This window comes from Myotis nattereri (genome assembly GCF_964212035.1).
Source record: "Myotis nattereri genome assembly, chromosome: 19".
Taxonomy (NCBI): domain Eukaryota; kingdom Metazoa; phylum Chordata; class Mammalia; order Chiroptera; family Vespertilionidae; genus Myotis; species Myotis nattereri.
The window spans coordinates 18,735,368-18,757,252 of NC_138095.1; positions in this window are offsets into that span (position 1 = coordinate 18,735,368).

Consider the following 21,885-nt stretch of genomic DNA (forward strand, 5'->3'; position numbering starts at 1 on the left):
TAGTTCTTAAGTTGTATGGTGGATCATGGATTTTGTCATGTTGACTAGCTCTGTAATCTTGACCTCAACCTGGTGATACCTGTTCGTAATCAATAAAAAGACAAGATTAGGTCAGTAGGCATTTTCAACCCTCACTATTCACCAGAATCACTTGGGGGAGATTTAAAAACCACCTATACCTACTTCCAATTGCCAGATATTCTGATTTCATCGGTCTGCCTAAAATGTGGGTATTGATGTTCACTCAAAGCTTGCCGTGTGGTGCTAATGTGTAACTAGATTTGAGGGCCGTTGTAAGTCACAGAACATCGTTAAAGTTCTCCTTGATGTTAGTAGTCTGTGATTTGAACATAAAATATTTTTTTTCTTATGAATTGCTCTTGTTGGAAAGGGTTTCCTGGTTCAGCTTAAAAATCATGTCCTTCAGTAATTAAAATAGGGGCTTTTAAACTGTAATCTTCCTCACTAATTGGAGCTTTGTCATCTGGCTCACTATTGTTTTCCTGTTTTCTGGTCCAATGCCCAGCCGAATTGTCACTTAATGCACAGGCCTGTAAAGGTACCAGTGAACAATGGTTCGCTGAGCTCTGTTTCACTGAGTATTAGCCAGAAGTCTCCTCCAGGCTAATGTTCCTCTCTCCCTGGGCTCCCAGAGCAATTTACATTTACTGCATTGAGGCACTGCTACTTAGTACAATTGTTTGTTTGCAGATCTGCCTCTCCCACTACACTGAGCTCCTCAGGGCCAGGGTCAGGGTTGAATTAAGGTTAGACCCTTAGAGCTTAGTCCAGTGCCTCAGTAACTGTTTAGTAACGTGGTGGTTAAACGATTGTTGAAAACATTTCTACGGTGGATTGTGACCCTTTGCTGCTTCACTTCTGGTCATAAGGTCATCTCTCAGGAGCCAGGACTTTGGCAGCAGCAGCTCTGTGGGGGCTTCTGGTTCGACTTAATATTTTTTTAAATTGATTTCAGAGAGGAAGGGAGAGGGAGAGAGATAGAAACATCAATGATGAAAGAGAATCATTGATCGGCTGTCTCCTATACACCCCCTATTGGGTTTCAAGCCCTCAATCCGGGCATGTGCCCTTGACTGGAATCGAACCCCGGGACCCTTCAGTCTACAGGCCGGCGCTCTATCCACTGAGCCAAACCAGCTAGGGCTAGACTTAATATTTTAGAGTAGTTTGAGGTTCCCAGAAAAATTGAGCAGAGAGTACCGAGAGTTCCCTTATGCTCTCTGCACCCCCACATGCACAGCCTTCCCTAGTACCAACATCCTGTACACGTGTTATAATTGATTAACCTACATGCATACAGTATCATCACTGAAAGTCCGTAGGTGACATTAGGGCTCACTCTTTGTGTTCATTTTTAATGGTTTTGATAAATGTGCACTGACATGCAGCCACCATTAAAGTATTCTACAGAAGAGTTTCCGTGACCTCCACATCCCCACTGGCAACCACGGGTCTTCTTATTGCCCCCCATAGTGTCGCCATTTCCAGAATGTCACGTTGTTGAAATCATACAGTATATAGCCTTTTCAGGTTGGCTTTGTTCACCTAGGAATATAGTTCCGTTTCCTCCAGACCTTGTTGTGGCTTGATAACGCATGTATTTTTAGCACTGAATAATAGCCTACTGCCTGGCGGTTTTGAGAGAGGAGACTTAGAGTGCAGGCTAAGAGCACAGGGTCTTACCTAAGGTCCAGTTTCAGTGCCACCCGCTGAAAACTCTGAGTCTTTGGTTAGGCCACCAAACCTCATATGGGGATATTGGTAACATTTACTACATAGGATTCAAATGAGAGCTAAGCAAGCTAATACATGTAAAATACCTTAGAATCTGGTGCATAGTAAGTGCTGTATAATATATATATGTTTGCTCTTATTTTTATTATTTTAATTTTTTTTCCTTTTCTTTTTTTTTTTAATCTTTATCGTTGAAAGTATATAAGTCCCCCTTTCCCCCCCATGGACCTCATCTAGCCTCCCCCCACCCCCTACCCCAGGCTCTTATTTTTAATGAGAAGCTAAAAATTCGTTTTTTCACTGGACAACATTTTTAAGGCTCTTGGGCCTCTACATTTTCAAACTCTCCCTTGTTAGGGTGGAAGAGGCGGGGAGAAATTTGGTGAAGAAGGAGAAATCCTTCCAAACATGACAGACGTGGAACACACAAGGCTATCAACAGGATTCCCGGGAGCCTCCTTGCCACTCCATCATCCGCACAAAGCCATGTTCCTGCGGCTCAGGTGTGTGTTCTGTAGCTGTCTGCACCGGGGACTTGTCAGGGGTGAAATGAAAAATTTTATCATTCTTTCTCATTTTTCTTGATGTCTCAGTCATTGAGGGTTTCACATTCAGGGCCATTTGGGTGTCATCAACACATCAAGTTTAAGGAGGAAAGATGATGAATCGTGAATGTTTATGAGGAAATGGCAGCAATTATAATGATGGTAATGAAGAGGGAAGTGAAGAGATTGGCCCGGTGGGATGTTTCTGGGAGCCTAGGACAGTGGAGGGAAATGCTCTGGTGGATGTGGGCTTTACCATTGCACCAAGATGGATGGAACGTCTTACCCAGCAGCCCTTCCAGATTCATTATTATTATTTTTTTTAGAACTATGCCTTGTGGAACCAGGTTTGCAAGTTTTACACTGAGTGAACAGCTATTTCTTATGTTAAGTTATTTCAGCTGTGGAATAGAGAATTGTTGAAATAAATGGCTGGGGAATTCGAATTGCATTCATTCTTGACATTGGTACTGACAAATAGCTTCATTCCCCCACTGAAATGGAAAGTTTACTAGACGGAGACACAGGCAGGTTCTGGGGAGAGAGGGGGCATCAGCATTTTATTTTTACTGTAACTCTTCTAAGATGCTGTGAGAGAGTAAAATAAAATGCTATTCTGAAATCCCATTGGAATCCATCCCTTGCCCCATCCTCCACATTCGACGGGAAATAAAACCAATTAAAATGTTAATTTATAACCAGAATAAAACCCAATCAGACAACTGGTTATAATCGCATGAGCATGGAGTTCTCAGGAGGAATGGAGCTGGTAGGTGGTGGAGGTGGCCTGAGAACTCAGCATTCTGATGGGTTGAGCTGGAGCACCTGCTAGTTTGAACCAGCCCACCAGGAGCTGGGCATCTCCATAGAGAAATGATTGATTGTGAGACGGTCTTATGGGATCTGGAGAACAGATTTGTCAGAGCCCTGAAAACTGTTCATATGAAAATTATGGATTTCTCCTTGACATTTCCTCAGTATTGGATGCCTCCTCCTTTGCATCTCACTACAAGGGGAGATTCAAAGAGTGTGGCATTCTATGAAGCCATGACCAGTGGTTCAAATTTAAAGTTTGTTGCTGGATGTAGAGAGCCTCACTGAGATCCTTGTGTATTTGATGGTGGTAAACTATTTGAACTTGGCTCTAGGAGTCTCGCAGAAAAATTCTATTAGGTTTTCAATATCCACATTGTCAAGGAATTTTTGTGAGTGCATGATTCAGAGTTGAGACTCTTGGGACTGTGGTCCTTATGGTACTAGAAAGTGTCAAGGCTACATATTTGACAACTTGAGGCCCAGTGCATGAAATTCATGCGGGGGGGGGGGGGGAGAGTGGTGAGGGGGAGGGTCCCTCAGCACAGCCTGCACCCTCTTGCAGTCCAGGAGCCCTCAGGGAATGTCCGACTGCCGTGGAGGCGAGAAAGGCTCCTGCCACCTCCACTACTTTCACCCCAGCCATGAGCCCAGCTTCTGGCTGAGCAGCGCTCCCCTTGTGGGAGCACACTGACCACCAGGGGGCAGCCCTGCATTGAGCATATGCCTGGTGGTCAGCTGTGCATCATAGCAACCATTCAATCAATTTACATATTAGCCTTTTATTATATAGGACAGCGGTTCTCAACCTGTGGGTCACGACCCCTTTGGTGGTCAAACGGCCCTTTCACAGGGGTCGCCTAAGACCATCCTGCATATCAGATATTTACATTACGATTCATAACAGTAGCAACATTACAGTTATGAAGTAGCAACGAAAATAATTTTATGGTTGGGTCACAACATGAGGAACTGTATTTAAAGGGCCAGAAGGTTGAGAACCACTGATATAGGATGCCTGTGACACGCAGTCATGGATAAGCTTGCAGTTTCATGTTCTGCTTAGCCATTAGTAGTGGGTTAATTTTAAAGTTTCATAAATAAAGGTTTTGAGGTCCTCGCACATGACATGAGAGAGAAACATCTATCGGTTCCCTCCCATATGTGCCCTGACCAGGGAAGGAACCCAAAATCTAGGTATGTGCCCTGACTGAGAATTGAACTGGCAACCTTTTTGGTGTATGGCATGACGTTCCATCCAACTGAGCCATGGGCATAGTAATTTTTTGCTAGATTTCAGACATTATGACTTTTCGTGGTGTTTGATGCTTTTGTACTTTTGTCAATATTCTTGAGTTTTGTTCTGGGGTGTATTTAAGTTACTTGTTAGCAATTTGACCTCTTCCGGCCTCACATTTAATTTCTGATATGCAGGACTAGAAAAGCATTTAATTGGAAGCTGATTTTTCCCCCCACCATTATGCCAGCAAAAGCCCTCTGAGTACTCTTATCAATGGACTGTTAATTATGAAGCTGTCCCTTATGGCTAGTGAGCACAGGCATTGTTTCCAACCCTATGGGAGCTTTGTGTCTGTTATAATCCTTTTTTTTTAAATTAAATGTTATTGGGGTGACATTGGTCAACATGAACATATAGGTTTCTTGTGTGGATTTCTAAATTATAAAATCTGTATATAGCACCATGTGCCCACCACCCAAAGTCAAATCTTCTCCTGTCACCTCATATTAGGACCTCTTCTCCCCCTAACCCCCTCCCTCTGGCTTTATAATGCTTTTGTTTGCCTCTTTTCTGATCTTTCATAGCTTCCTCCCATGCATGTGTCCACAGCACTTAGTTGAATACTGTAGAGGAATTCTTTGCTGAACTCTGGACTTTTCCTTCTGTGCAACTCTCACCTTATAGGCACTCTGCCTTACTGAACTCTAACTGCCTTTACCTCTATGGGCTCCCACTTTCATCTCCTTCATTCAAGGATGGTGCTGGGCTCTGCGGGAGTTCCCCCTTCTGAATCTCTCTAGGCAGCAGACTGGGCAATAATGGGGCTGATTTTATTTCTCATCATTTATCACTGTCCCTTGGTACCTAATGTCTACTGTCTTCAGGGCTATTATCTCATATATATGCCTTGATTTTTAGTTGTTTTATGTGGGAGCTTATATCCGGTTCCTGTTACTTCTTCTTAGACCAGTGTTTCTATTTTGACTATTCTGGGGTATTGATAGACATACAGGGCATCTCAGCATCATATAGTATGCTGTTCCCTCTGCAGAAAACACTGTTCCACATGTTGTTCACCTAATTAACACCTATTGTCCTTTAAGTCTCAGCCCACATACAAGTTTGTTCAGAAGCTTGTCCTATGACCATCTGTTCTTTTCTCTAACTTCCCCCTTTTAGATGAGGTATGGTATTCTGCACTTATTCACAGCTATATTTCTATTTCCTGTCTTTCTTCACTGCTATATTATAAGTTCTATGAGGACAGAGGCATAGTTTTATTCCCTGCTGAAGCAAAGTAGGTTTAATAAATGTTTGATCAATAGATAAAAGATAAAGCAATTGTGTGTGGCAGAGACAATGGTACCTGGTGGGGAATGGGTATTTGGAATAAATATTAATTGTTGCTGGTGTGAATCACATGGTAGCTGATGAAAATTACTGACAAGGCTTATCTATAAGCATATCTGAGATATTTCATAAAAAAGTCCAGAAATACTTCGGGGCTGAGGACATTCCTCTACAGAGGAATGAGGTATTTCATGGCCAAATTGGGGGGGCAAGAAGAATCAGTAAAATGTAGGTTATTATTATTGTAATTTTATAGGCTGGTGTGCTTGGGGATATAATACATTATATCATGCTATATATCATTACATACTACATCATAACATATAATTATTATAATACATATAATATATATAATGTTATATAGGATAAACATATTTATATTAGTTTGTTGCTTGTTTTACCCTCAGGATGTAGCTCTATGAAGCCAGGTCCTTGGTTTGTCCTGTTCTCTGCCCCATCCCAGATTCTAGGGAAATCTTTTGTACGTAGTAGGTACTCAATAAATTTTGGTTAAATACATGAATAAGATATCTTTGGAGTACTCCATTTTAATTTTGTTTAAGCAGTATGCATAACTGCTATTTTTTTGTTCGTTTTTCTAAACACAATCAAGTGGAAATCAAATTACATTCTCTCTTCATTTTCTCATGCCTATGGGGAATCTGGCTACTGAGATTACAGTGGCTTAACTAGGGCTGCAATGTTCACCTGGTGGCAGCTTAACTTAATCGCAGTCAAATTACCTCTGAAGAAATTAACAGCCTTTCAAGAGCTGAGCTTGACAACACAAACACATAGAAGCCCTAGGGTGTCTAGGTGTCCACACTGGGGCCTGGCTCGGGAGATGAGAGCAGCACTACATTAAACAGTGGGGGGACATCATTAAGGTGATGATTAAGCTGCCTTGTAGGGCAAAAATTATTTGGCCAAGAGGTGGCCATTGTCCTGCCGAAAACACCACTGCTTTGTTACTTATTACAAATTTCTGGTGATTTTTTTCTTCCTAAATCAAAAATAGTAATAGGAAGCATTGCTGTCTCAACATGAAGGTGGGCAGGATGAAGACTAGGATGGGCAGAACTGGGTGTTATAGAAGCAGTGAATGCACAAGGATTTATATACACCTAAGAGGTAGATCTGTGGGGTCAGCTAAGGTCAAGTATAGGGTAGGGTGCTCAGTAGGGAGAGTTGAGCGCTGACCCTGAGAGGATCAGAGAGATGGCCAAGAAGGACGCCTGAAGATTAGTGGTCTGAGAAAGCATGTGTGGTATGGTGATGAGGGCAGAGTGAATAGTTTCCAGGGTGAGCTGACTTAATCAAGAGAAGAACAACTTTCCCCAGAGCTGCTTTTAGTGAAAAGCTGAGCCCATGGCAGCTCTCGCTGCCTGGGTTGGGTACCACCTGGCTCCCCACTCCACAGCTATCTTGGCTCATAATGACAGTGAGTTCCAGTTGAGAAAGGTTTGATTCTATCTCGGTATGGGATTTGATGTGTCTATCGGGGCAAAGCAGGAAATCAAATACCAGTGCATTCTCTATTCATGGTTGCTGTCAGGGCTCAGTGCACGGAACAGAAACCGCTTTGGGCATCTTAAACAGAAAGGGACTTAATATGGGAAAGGGCGGGGGCGGGGCGGGGCTTCAAAATAATTGGAATTACTGCAAGAATAGAATCAAGAGTTGAAATTATTGAGCTCAAGGGCATAATGCGAGAGCTGCAATCCAGGGTCAGAAAGCCCCAGTCTCTGTCACAAATGCCTCTCGAGACCCATGACACTTGGGACTGGACACAGAAAGGTGACATCTGGCTGCCAGTACTGTGTCCTGATTCCCATGTTCAGGACTTTATCTGCCAGGGTGAACAACCATGGAAAGATGGACACTGCCTTTTCTATAACTGCTGCTTATTTAAAAATGGACAACTTTGATTCTCTTGCAGATAGATGGGGGAGGGTCATGTGCAATTGGAAATAAATGTCTGATAGAGTTGTTCAGTCGCTGACTGGTGTCAGGCCAGCATCTCTGTGAATCTCTTGGCCTTTGCTTAATGCTTGCCATTTCTTGTTTTAGAAGGTGGCTGCTGGAGATCCAGGCTTCATGTCCACACCCCAACGAGCAAGATATGAGAAAGGGGGAGAGATCCTGTCAGGTGCATCATTCCTTTTCCCAACAAAGTACCATCCTCCCCAGGAGTGCCCTGCATGTGTGTCATTAGCCATAAATGTGTCCATCACGTGAACACTGTGAGCTTTCAAGGAGGATGCAGAAGCAACCATTCAACCAGACACCGTGACACCCCAAATAAAACCAAAGTTCCATCAGCAAAGAAGGGGGAAATGGATATTGACAATGTGACTAACAGTATCTAACTCAGTAGGATCCAACTCATTTTTCTTTATGTAGTGAACCAGGTTCCCGGAAGAGGAAAAAACAATTACTGATTTTATACAACAATCTTTAAATCACAGTTCATGGGACTGAGTGAAACAAATGCTAGCAATAGACCCATGCCATCCTCAGAATCACTCTCTATTGCAATGGATAGTGCTGATGGGTTGAGCTCATTTTGGTAGCTGGATGCTTCCTACTCTAACAGAAGTATTGTCTCAGGAGGCTCCTCAGCTACATATGCAAATATATTCCTGTCAAACCCTAACATCAGTTTGACATACATGCTTCACTATAGTTGAACCCCTGTGGAAATTATTCAGCTGAAGAGTAGGGCAGACAGAGGGGATGACACTACACAAATGTGGGCAAGAGCTGACATCGTAAAGAAATAAAAATTCAGTGTAAGTATAAGAAGCTATGGAGAGATTGGCTAGAGAGATAGGAAGGGGCCATGTCATGCATAGGCTTGTAGGTTAATGGTAAGGATTGAAGACTTCTCTCTAAGTATAATAGAAGCTGTTAAGATACTTAGCTCATATAGCGTGTGTATTTGTTTTTACAAACTTCACTGGTGCAGTCATCTCTGGGAAAAAACAATTTAAATGTGTTCAAATATTTTTGTACCGTTGAATAAGTACTTTGTCAATTTCAATGAGTCAATGAATTACTTAGGTATCCCCAGCACCTCACACAGCTGAGGAGGAAAATGCAGCCGTGTATACCAGAGAAGCTTTGGTGGAGTTCTCTCTCCCCACCAACTGGACAGACACACAGAGCTCTCTGGCAAGTAACCATCCCTTTCAGGGGTGTGGTTTTTCTCTTGTACTTTTATACCATTACATAGGAGCTTCATTATCTGTGTGTTTCCCAAAGTACTGCACCTATCATGTCTGTTAAAGAAACCATTGTACATTCTGACACTTGAAGTTGATTACTTTTCATCAACCTTTTAAAGAAAATATTTGGCTTTTTATATTGGTAATGAGGTGGATGGGGCAGAGTGGATGGGAAGACAGCTGTCGCTTCAGTAGTCCAGGGGAGAGATTATGGGTATTCAGGTTAGGTTGGTGATGATGGACACAAAGAGCTGTGAATGGTTTGGGATGTATTTTGGAAATAAAATAGAATTAATGATGAACTTGGTTCAGACTGGCACACAGAGAGAATAATCCTATATAATAAAAGCGTAACATGCATATCAACCAAATGGCGAACAACCGGTCGCTATGACATGCACTGACCACCAGGGGCAGATGCTCAATGTAGGAGCATCTTTAACCATTTTTTAACTTTTTTTCTTTATGGATTAAGGTATTACATATGTGTTCTTATCCCCTTATTGCCCCCTCAACCCCCAATCATGGCCTCAGCCCCCTGATGTCTGTGTCCATTAGTTAAGCTTATATGCATGCATACAAGTCCTTTGGTTGATCTCTCCCCCTTCGGTTCTTTGCCTTTGGTTTTACAGGCTTCTGCTTTCCTGGCCGTGTGTTCATCATTTTTGAGCACTTGTGGGACAAAGTACATAATTTCCCACAGGGGGAGCACCACTCAGCCAGAAGCCAGGCTCATGGCTAGCAAGTGCAGCGGTGATGGCGGGAACCTCTCCTGCCTCCACTGTAGGCAGGCGGTAAGGAGCAAGGAGTCCTGGATTGCTAGAGCCCCAGACTGCAAGAGTTATGTCTGACTGCCGGCTTAGGCTTGATCCCCTTAGGGGAGTAAGCCTAAGCCGGCAGGTGGGCATCCCCCAAGGGGTCCTGCACTGCAAGAGGGCGCAGGCCGGGCTGAGGGACCTCCCCCCACCCCCCAACTCTCCCACCCTAGTCCATGAATCTCATGCACTGGGCCTCTAGTCTAGTATAATTTCATAGTTGTGGGTAAAATAGTGTGGGCAGAGCACTGATTACACATTAATAATACCTGCTGCATGAAGGAGAAAAAGGGGTACAACAGTCAGAGCATGTACACGGCCTTACAGCTTTAAAATATTTAAACCTCACATCTTAGGATATTGGTAGGGCAGGGTTTATTATTCTACCTTCTTTACAGATGTAAAAACTGAGGCTCACTCTCTCATAGGGGACTGGTTAGCGACAAACCTGTGATATAGAAAAGGGAGAGGACAAGGCTAAAGAGGGGAGGTTAAAGGAAGGTGAGAACAGCTGTGGGCATGATGAAGTTAGCTAGCGTTATTGGGCTGTGAGGGCAACACGGAGGAAGCACAATGGGCTCTTAGCAGTGTGGCTGTGAGGCATTAATTAAATAAAAGAATTTTGGGGGTTGATTACTCTGGACTGTTGGGGTATTTTTGTTTCTACCTGATTCTAGGCAGAGGCTGAATTCATTAAGATATTATTATTAATATTGTTCGGCTACTGTCGTTTCCTTGGGCATAGTTGCGAAAGGTGACGTGCGCGAAGGCTGAGTGGGAAAGCAGGGCATGATTGGGAGCTGTGAAAAAAAGGATTTGACCAGTGTTATGCTGGACTCTGTGAAAGACAAGGTTAGACAGGTCCACTGAATACGGGTTAGGAAAGGTCTGGAAAAAATGTGACTTGAAATCTTTACGAGCCAGATTTGTTAGAAAATGTCTCTGCCACTGAAAGAAATGTTATAAAATATAGAAAATTATTAAGATAAAAATATTCATAGTTCATCATTAAATTAATATTTTAGGGTATTTCTTTTAGCCTTGTGAATAGGTGCATGATATATGTGTGTGTAAAAATAGCATATTTGAAATTATACTATTCATAGCATTTATAACCTATTTAAAGTGCTCTGTGAACACTTTTATGTTAAACTAGAGGCCCGGTGCACGGAATTCATGCACGGGGGAGGGGGGCGGGGGGGTGTCCCTCAGCCTGGCCTGCACCCTCTCACAATCCGGGACCTTTTGGGCAATGTCCGACTGCCAGTTTAGGCCCGATCCCGAAGATCAGGCCTACACCAGCAGTCAGACATCCCTCTCGCAATCCAGGACCACTGGCTCCTAACCACTCTGCTTGCCTGCCTGATCGCCCCTAACTGTTCTCCCCTGCCAGCCTGATCCCCCTAACTGCTAGACCCAAATGTCACAGCTGAGGTTCTTGGAAGTGGCCCAGCAAAGTTCCTTCCTGCCTTCTTCCTGCTCTGACCCCAGGTCTATGGCTTACAAATCAAGGCACTAGGCTGGTGCTGAGCACCCCAGGGGCCTTTGTAAACATGGCAGGTACAGGCAGGGGGATCTTGGGGGAACTGTAGGAACTGGTGGGGGCAGCCAGAGCCAGGGGAGGGAAGTGCCCATGGGGAAAGGGGGCATGGGGTGGAGGAGGTATGCTCCTCTAACAGGGACTTAGAGGTACAGAGACTAAGAGAGACAGAGAGGACAGAGATGGGGATAGAATGAGTGACAGGAAGAGAGAGACTCAGAGAAAGCAAGGGAGAGATTGAGACAGAGAAAGATTCACAAAGAAGAGAGACAGAAAGATGGAGTCCTGCTCTGTATGAATCAGTGGGCTGGGGGCCCGGGGCTTGCACTGGATGTGCCAGTGTGACGGTAAGTGCATCATTGTGTTGCAGGAGGGGGGGGGGTGCTGGTCATGCAGCACCAGCTCCTCCAGAGACCCGTACAGGTTGTAGGGTTGTAGGGCTGCGCAAAACCCAAGCCAGTGGCCCTGCGGTAGATGACACAGTGCTGGGTATCGCCGTCCACCACCGCAGAGCAGGCACAGCAGCCCTGCTGGCTGCTCTCACAGCCTGCTCTCACAGATGAGGATGGCACCATCCGCTTGCCGTTCAGCATTTCCTCAGCCTGAGTGTGGTTGATCTTGCCCACATACCAGGTTCGATCCTCATGGTGGGGGAGGTCATCCGCATCCTCCATCAGTGCATACTGGTCTTCAGTCTCATTTTTGATTCCCAACCACTCGTTGATTTTCTCCTGCGGGGCGCCTTTCTGGCTGAGCCATACCGGGCACTGCTCTCGGATCTTGCGCAGCTGCATGAGGTCTGGCTTCAGGCTGCTCATGCGCTGATCGACCTTCCGGTTGTCCAAGGCCTGTGTCGGCAGCTCCTGTTCCAGCTTCGTGCGGCTCCTGGATCTCAGCGATGTGAGACTTGCACCATTCTGAGTTCAGCAGGATCCTCTGCATCTTGTTTTCATTGCCCTCACGCCAAGCGCTCCAGGTACTCCTGGCTGCACTTCTCTTGAGTCTGGCCCTGCTCTTCAAAGATCTTGATGGTTTCATCTGCAGCTCCTGGGAGGTGCGTGTGTGCTCCTCGTGGAGCTGGTCGTACTCCCGGCTCTTGTCCCAGCTTCAAACCAAGGCAACAAACAAATAATTTCCCGCCAGAAGTCACGTCCAAATACTGCCAGACTGAGGACTAGAGGGCTGACCATGCACATGCGCATTAACAGGCCCACTTTCTAGCGGTCGGCGCCCAGGCTCCTCCACAATCCCACAATCCTCTAGGCGCCCAGGCTCCTCCACAATCCCACAATCCTCTGGCCGCACACTTCCGGTTTTTCTAGCTCCTCCTTAAGTGGTGTTTCCTTCAGTCGCGTTGCAAGTCCAGGGCCTCTGGTTGGAGAGGATTTTTCTGTTTGGCGTTGATAGCTGTTCACTATTTGGAATCAGTGAAGTTTCGGGAGCACAGCCGCTGCCATGAACATGTGGGTCCCAAGCGGACTCATGAGACAACCGCCCTTTCAGTCCCCGGCTGGCGCCGTTCTGGTTCGCAATGAGAAAGGTACTGTGCTGAGCCGTTTTCTAATTGGATTTTCCTCTTCCTTCCCCAGCTCACCCCACACCTACTCCCGCCAACCACCCCAACCCCGCAGACCCTTAAGACCTTCCCCCCTGTTTCTTCGACTTTCCCCCATCAAACTCGCACCCTATCGCATTGCCTAGGGGCGCCCCTAACCCCTCCCTGGGGGGCGGGCCAGCCTGGGCCAGGGGCCTGGTGTTCTGGTCTCTGGTTGTTACCGTAGCTATTTTTTTATACACTGAGTGGCCAGATTATTATGACCACCTGACGTTTGTAGGCAAATTAGCCGTACACTGCATCGTATGGGATATGGAAGCCGAAGGCCTGTTCGAACAGCTTTGCTGTCTGCAGTTACCAAGATAAAACGTCTCCAATTCACACAGGAACACAAGGATTGGACAGTCGAGCATTGGAAAAAAGTCATGTGGTCCGATAAATCACGTTTCCAGTTGCATCATGCAGATGGCAGAGTGAGAATTTGGCGGAAACAGCATGAAAGCATGCACCCCACATGCATGAGTACAACCCTTCAAGCTGGTGGGGGCAGTGTCATGGTTTGGGACATGTGTTCCTGGCATGATTTGGGCCCTTTAATTCGTGTGGAACAATGTCTGAATAGCACAACATACCTAAGTATCATTGCTGATCAAGTTCATCCTATCAGGTTGATGGCGTATCCCAGTGGAGATGGCTTCTTCCAACAAGACAATGCGCCATGCCACGGTGCTCGTATTGTGCAGGAGTGGTTTCAAGAACATGAGGGAGACTTTACCTTGCTTAGGTGGCCCCCACAGTCACCAGATCTCAATCCAATTGAGCATTTGTGGGACGAAGTTAAAAGAGCCATCAGGCAGCTGGTTCCACAACCATCAAATCTCACAGAACTGGACAGTGCCATTCATCAGGCATGGTGTCAGATTCCTCGCATCACCTTTCAACATCTCGTGGAGTCAATGCCAAGAAGAATCGCCACAGTATTGAAGGCAGAAGGTGGCCCAATGAAGTACTGATGGGGTGGTCATAATAATCTGGCCACTCAGTGTGTGTGTGTGTGTGTGTGTGTGTGTGTGTGTGTGTGTATTCCACGTACAAAGGCTGTTAAATCACGTTGTTTACCCATATCTTAAGGAAAAAAATCACTTCTATTGTCGTGCTAAACAACCTGCTTCCCTATTTATAATGGTCAGGCCCTCTAGCAACTTCAGTGCGAAATTATAGCTAATTTGCCTACAAACGTTAGGTGGTCATAATAATCTGGACACACAGTGTATACCTCAACTGAAAAAAAAGTAATGGGCACTTTTAGAACTCTTGGTTGATATTGCCAAAGGTTTGGATCCCTTCATACACCTTTTAGCAGATGATCAGATTTCCAATTTCACTGCCTCCTCCCCAATACTAGAATTAACGTTTAAAACACGAAAAATAATGTCTAGTGGTTTAAATTTGCATATCTTTGTAAGCTTTGACAATTTTCCTGTGCTTATTGGCCATTTTTCTCTTACAAATTAAATGTACGTGTTCAGTTTATCTTCCTGTCCTGTCTTCATCATTTAAGACAGCTTGGACCCAACCCAGAGCTATAACTAAATAAATATATTTACAATTGACTGAAAATCCATATGGGCTTCCACCCAGGAAGCAATAATGAATACAGTTTGTGGTTCCTCCTCTATTAATCTTCCCCAATTTAACAATTTCTCCAGTAAAATATAGTATTCAGTGAAAATGTGGTCCCCCCCCCCCCCCATAATCCCAGGAGACGTTCTCTCAGTTGAAACTTTTCTCTCTTCGTTCTCACTGGTCTTCATACATCATTCGTAGGAGCTCTTGGGTTACGCGAGGGCAGCGCATGGGCTGGGTGCTTATTGAATTCTAATTGCGTGTCTAAATGAATGAACCAGCCACGCAGCTACAAATGGAAGTCTTAAAAATAATAATTTGCATAATTAGCTGACAGGAAGGCCTGAGCTATGATTTAAGTTCACATATAACATGACACCGTCAAGGGTTCATTTATGCTCTCTTCTTTCCAGAATGATGGAGCTGTTTGAAAGTTTTATTCATGACTCATGCTTAGTCCCATGTTGTAGTGCTGATAATGTTGAGATAATGGGGATTTATAGTTAGCTCTGACAAGAGGCCATAAAACAAGTGACGGGGATGTTTTCTCTGTTGCTACAAGCTCAATTTGTAACACAAAGTGCTTAATAATTGTTATTAATGAACCCGCTGCGGTTGATATGTAGACACAGCTGGAAATCACATCTGTTATCAGAAAGCCTGGGTTGAATAAAGCGTAGACACTGCAGGGAACTAACAGCTACAAAAGGAAATGACATCACAGACACCTAGGAAGTGCCCTTGGATGCTAGCTGCATGCAGACAGAAGGGATTTAGGACAGATTTTAGGAGAAATGACAGGGAATTTGGTTCTTTTTAAACTTTTTTTTCCCCATATTGACCCCAAATGTCTTTGGCTGTAAGCCAGAGTTCCAGGGTCAGTTCCCATGTGTTCAGTATCAGTAAATCTTATATCTTATTTTTTAGATAAACACAGATAAAAGTAGTCCCCGTTCAAGCCTAGCAACCTGCCTCTCCAGGCGTACCTTCTGTGACTCCTCTTGAAACACTCAGCTGTTCTCCTCCAATTGGGTTCTTTGCCTTTGGTTTTACAGTTTCTGCTTTCCTGGCCACGTGTTTTTCCTTGTTGTTACCTTCATTTGAGGCCACTTCCCTCAAATTGTTTCAAAAGAGAAAGAACTTTTTTTTCTTTCCTTTGTCCTTTCCTCCTTCCATCTCTCCCTCCCTCCTTCTCTCCCACTTCTCACCCAGTTGGTGTGGCTCAGTGGTTGAGCTTTGTCCTATGAACCAGGAAGTCAAAGTTTGATTTCTAGTCAGGGCACATGCCTGAGTTGCGGGCCTGATCCCCAGTGTAGGGCTTGCAGGAGGCAGCTGATCAATGATTCTGTCTCATCATTGATGTTTTATCTCTCTCTCCCTCTCACTCCTTCTCTAAAATCAATAAAAATATATTTAAAAAATAATAAAAATAATAAAAATAATAAAATATGTCACCCATTTTTTAACTTTCTTCTTTATGGATTAAGGTATTACATATGTGTCCTTATCCCCCTATTGCCCCCCCAACCCCCCACTCATGCCCTCAGCCCCCTGATGTCTGTGTCCATTTGTTAAGCTTATATGCATGCATACAATTCCTTTGGTTGATCTCTCCCCCTTACCCCCACCCTCCCCTACCTTCCCTCTGAGTTTTGATGGTCTGATCAATGGTTCTCTGCCTCTGGATCTGTTTTTGTTACCCATTTTTGTTTGAACACTTCCGTTCATAGAGCCCTCTCTACCAAAAACACAGCCTATTTTCTTTTGGAGAGCACTACTTATTTGAGAGTTCTTCCTGGACTAATTCTAAAATCTGCCTCTTGTAAACTCACTCATGGTGCCAGTTCTGTGGACAAGCTAGGAAGGAGTTTTGCCCCTCTTATAGTCTCCATGTCTCCTCTGGTAGAGAGAGGGTGCTGGGTCCTCATCTATCCCAGCCTCCCACCATTCCCAGCCTCAGCTGTGAGCACCAAAGTTATTTCTAGATATTGCCAAATGTCCCTGGGAGGAATTGCTCCCTGTTGAGAACCAACGGTCTACACTCTCAGTTTGTCAGCCTCCTTTCCTTTAAACCTTTTTTTTTCCTTTACAAAAAATATGATTAGTATTACCTTTTTTATTTTCCTCATTTCCTCCCGTTAAAGCCTCCCTTCATAATGAAGCTAGCCTCTCTCGATCTGTATTCTTCTCTCATTGACCCCATCCAGTGGTTAAATAACATCTACGTATTATTGATTCCACAGTAAGATAGCCAACTGGGTTTGTTATTTTAACTTGCCACTCTGATCCAGCTGCTACTCATCTCAACTTGCAGATCTGTGACACAGTTTAATCATAACATGTTCCAAAACAAACTCCCAGTTATTCTCCTCTCTGAATCTACTCTTTTTTATTTTCTTTATCTCAGTTAAGAACACTAGCTTTCTATTTGTTAGTACTTCAAATCTCACAGTCCCCTCTACTTCATTTTTTTTCTCACACTCTTTTTATTTATTAGAGAAAAAAAATGAGTTACCTTAAAGCCATATCTGAAATCTGGGCCATTTTATTCCCCTTCACCACTACCACCTGGGTCAAAAAAGCCATCATCATCCTCCACTAAGATTACCGTAGACTTCAAACTAGTATTTCTGTTTCCTCCCTTGATCTTCCATCTCTACTTATTCTGTACAACTAACACAGCCACCAGATTGACCCCCATAAGGCTGTGTTAAACTGTTTGTAAATGTCACCTCTCAGCTTAAAACCCTCCACTGGCTTCTAATGTTACTCAGAGTAAAACTAAAAGCCTTACAGGGGCAAAGAAGACTGTATCTCCTACTACCATCCCCTCACTAATTTTTGGTGGTCTCCTCCTCGGTCCTAAAACATGATGGCATGTCCCTGCATTGAGGCTTTTGTACCCTCTTTTGTTTGGCTTATGATGCTCTTCTGTAAAAGTTCACATGGCTCCCTCCCAGAATTCATTTCACGATTTGAATGAAAATTCCTTTTTTTTTTTTTTATTGAAGCCTATTTAAAATCGCAATTCTTGCTCATCTCTGGCTCTCTCTATATTCATGCCTTCTTTAAATTGTCTCCTTAGCATTTCCTACCTTCTAATGTGCTAGGTAATTGACTAATTTGTTTGGCTTATTGTCTGTCTTCTTTCAGTGGAATTGTAATCGTCAAGGGGGAAGAAATATTTGCCTCTTTTATCCACTGCTGAATGGCCGGTTCCTAGAAAAGTAGCACTCACTATATATTTGGTAATTGGCTAGAATCACAGAGTAATTTCCTCTCCTTGATGATTCATATAGAAAAAATTATGAGCTGAGTCTTGCATGTTTCAGCTGGGATATTTAATCTTGATCTGTCGTCTGCCTCAGCAGTACGGTGACTAAGTTCTTTTAAACCGAGACTAAGTTGACTTTTAAACCAACAGTATGACACTAATCAAAATCCTAAACTGTATATGATCTCTACTCCTGGACTTCTTTGTGTTACACAAGTGAGTTCTGGATCCAAGTGTCTGTGTGTGCTGTTTTACAAGGAATAGATGAGGAAAAACATGATGTAGGATTGTCACTGAGGCAGGTGACAGTGAAGGCCTCTGACGTAAACATTTTGTAATGTGCAAAAAAATATTTTTTAAACCCTGGTTAGTTTAGTAATCCATGATTATTTTAACAGGTTCCACTAGTCCATAAAAGAGTAAGAAAAAGGAAAGGTCCTACTGAAATAGTAACCATTCATATTTTGGTGACCATTCTTACATGCATTTCCTTTTACCGTATATACTATACATTAGCTTAAGTAATGCGGCACCTCGTGATCCCCACTGGGATGATGTAAGAGAAGATCAAGTAGAGTGATAAAAAACTTGCACTCCCACTGTCCAGGAATAAGGCATCCCCATCAAGGGATCAATGGAGAGCATTTGGGGAGCCTAGACTTCACCCCCACCTGACAGGAATGTGGTACCCCTCCCTCTTCTCATTGTGGTGGTGTCATGGTGGCCCTTTAAAAAGTCATCATTCCTGGGCTATGAGGCTGCTACCACTGTAGTATCAATGGATAGCACAGGAATGTGAACTACCACCTCTGCCCAGCGGTAATGGGAAGGCCCCTGCCTCAAGTATCAATGAAGACCAACTGGGGAACTTGGACTTCTACCTCTACGTGGCAGTAACAAGGCGGTATACTCCCCTTTTCTTACTGGAGCAGTATTAGAGAAAACCAGATAAAATGGAAGGTTTAACTACGGCCTATTTCTATAACATAATGCAAATATGTCCAGGTTTTAATTTTTAAAATAATCACTTATTCCAAGAACCAGGAAGAGCTCATTAAAAAAAAAAAAGCAGCACATAGATAATGGACATGTTAGAATGATCTGACAAAGATTTTAAAGCAGCTATGCTATACATGCTTCATTATGAACATGAATGAAAAAAGGTAAAATGAGTGAACTTGAAGACAGAATGATAAAATCACCCAAACTGAACCCCAGGGAGAAAATAGATAAAAAATAAAACAGAATACTCAGGGATATGTAGGGCTATAAATAAAGTCTAAGTTTTATGTCATTGGATTTCTAGAAAGAAAAGATAAGAAGGCAGGATTTTAAAAAGTACCCAACACAATAATGGCTAAAACTTGGCAAGAAACATAAGCATACCCATTTGAGAAGCTGAGTGAATGCCAAGACACATCATAATTAGAAAACTAAAGTCACAGAAGAAAAATCTTGAAAGGAGTCACAGAAAAATGACACTTTGGCTATAGGGAAAGCTGCTTCAAATGACAGTGGATTTCTTATCAGGAACTATGTAGTAAGAATAAAGTGGCATAACATTTTTTGAGTGATGAAGGAAACAAATTGTCTGAGCATCTTATACTAAGCAAACACAAAACAAAAAATAAAACCTTAGGCCTAAGCACTAACATTTCAGCAATTACTTTAAATCATTAAAAGATGAAAAGACAGAAATTGAAAAACAGAGATTGGTAGAGTGGATTAAAAGCATGATCCAACTATGGTCTACTCACATTCTATGTGCAGGTTAAAAATGAAAGGATAAGAATACATAAAATCATGCAAACACCAATCGAAGAAAAATAAGAGTGGATATATTACTATCAGATGCAGTAGACATTACAGCACAGAAGATGCTCAGAGACAAAGAGGGGCATTATATAAAGACAAAAGAGTAAATACACGGTTGCATGTACCAGACAACAGGACTGCAAAATATGTGAAGCAAAAACTGTTATAACTAAAAGGGGAAATAGCTATTTCCACAGTTACAGTTTGAGACTTTAACCCCCTTTTCAACATTTGATGGACAACAAGACAGAAAATAAGTAAAGATATAGAAAACCTTATATGCACCATCAACAAACAGGATCTAACTAACATTTATAAAACCCTCAACATGACAATAGCAGGCACAGCTTTCTTTTTTTTTACAAGTGCCATGGAACACACTCCAAGATAGACAATATCTTGAGGTGTAAAAAAACTTCAAAAATATTAAAATCATCCAGAGTGTGTACTCTGACTACAAGGGAATAAAAGTAGAAATAAAAAATTAGAAAGATAACAAGAAAATCTCCAAACACTGGGAAACTAAACAGCATACTTGAAACTAATCTATGGGTCAAAGAGAATGCCTCAAGAGAAATCAAAGCAGACATTGAACTGCATGAATACGAAAATACAACATATCAGATTTGTGGAATGCAGCTACAGCATTGCTGAGAGGAAAATTTATTATTAGAGAGGGGCGCTAGCTTCATACATTACAAAACAATAAAAGTATCAAATCAATACTACAAGCTCTCACCCCAAGAACCTAGAAAAAGAATAAAATAAACCCAAAGCAAATGGAAGGAAGGAACTAATAAAGGTAAGAGGAGATGCATAGGAAATTGAAAACTGAAAAACAATAGAGAAAACTAGACTGTGGAACCTCAGAGGGAAGGCAGGGGAGGGTGGGTGGGTAGGAAGAGATCAACCAAAGAACTTGTATGCATATACGCATAACCCGTGGACACAGACAATAGAGTGGTGAAGGCCTCGGGCCAGGATGTGGGTAGGAAAGGGCTAAAAGAGGTCAATGAGAGAAAAAGGGGGACATATGTAATACTTTTCGACAATAAAGATGAAAAAAACAATAGAAAAAACCAATGAAACAAAGAGCTAGTGCTTTGAAAAGACTTTTTTAAATTGCCAAACCTCTAACAGGACTGACAAAGAGAAGGCATGCTCAAAATCAGAAATAAAACAGGGATATTAATACTGACCCTGCAGATATCAAAAGAGAAATAAGGGAATGAAATAAATGTGACAACTTCACTGAAATGGACCATTTCCCAGAAAAACACAAATTACCACAATTCACCCAATATGAAATTGATGATTTGAGTAGACTTGTAATTGTTAGGGAAATTGAGTTCATAATTTAAAGAGTCCCCCAAAAGAAATCTCCAGGCCCAGAATATTTTACTGGAAAATTCCAGCAAACATATAAAGAAAAATTAACACCAATCTACATAGTATTTAAAAAAAAAATAAAATGAAGGGAACCAATTCTTTTTATGAATCATGGATCACTCTAATACTCTTTACCAGTATTTGTAGCATCCAATCCATATCTGGATATAGGTATGGATGGTATGTTTGTCTTTCCCTGAACTAGTTTTTGCAGTAAGCACACGGCGTTAAGATTTAATGCTGAATTGCACTACAAGTTTGAAGGTTTCTTTTAGTGTACCTGACTTCACCTTTCCCTCATAACATATACAAATGGGGATGTTTCCATGTTATCTGTAAACATTTGGCTGTTTTGGCCTTTGAGGGGCTATAAGAGGAAAACAGCTGAGAATCACAAGAATTCTGGTTGGGTTCTAGAAAGGGAGGGGAAGAAGGCTTGAGAGGAGCAGGTATGAGTTGTGTGAACAAATGCAGGGGGCAAGCACATTGCCATTGCTGCACAACCATTTTTGGTGCTATGGCAGGCCTGTGCCCAGCAGAGGGCGCTGTTGGTCTGTGTGAATCGCCTACATTTCCCCAGCATCCTTTGATCATTGCAGTTTTAAAATTTGGCCATTACTTTTAAGACCCACTCTGGTGACCATAACCTTAGGAAAGCCTCGAGATCTGAGGTTTGGGCAATGGTTCAAGGTTTGTTGGGAAATACTGTATTCACATTCTTATGATGGAAAGAGCTGTTTCTCATCGGCACCAAAAACCTGGGGACAGGGACTGAACCTAAAATTAACAAGAAAGCTTTCAAGGCAAACAGGTCCATCTATTCTCCCAGACCCCGCTTCCTCTTCTCTTTGAACACACGGCTTTGAAATCAGACCTATTTTCTGCAGGTTGTAGAGAAATGTGGTAGCACGCAAGTCCTGTTTAAGGAGAAGTGTGCTTCC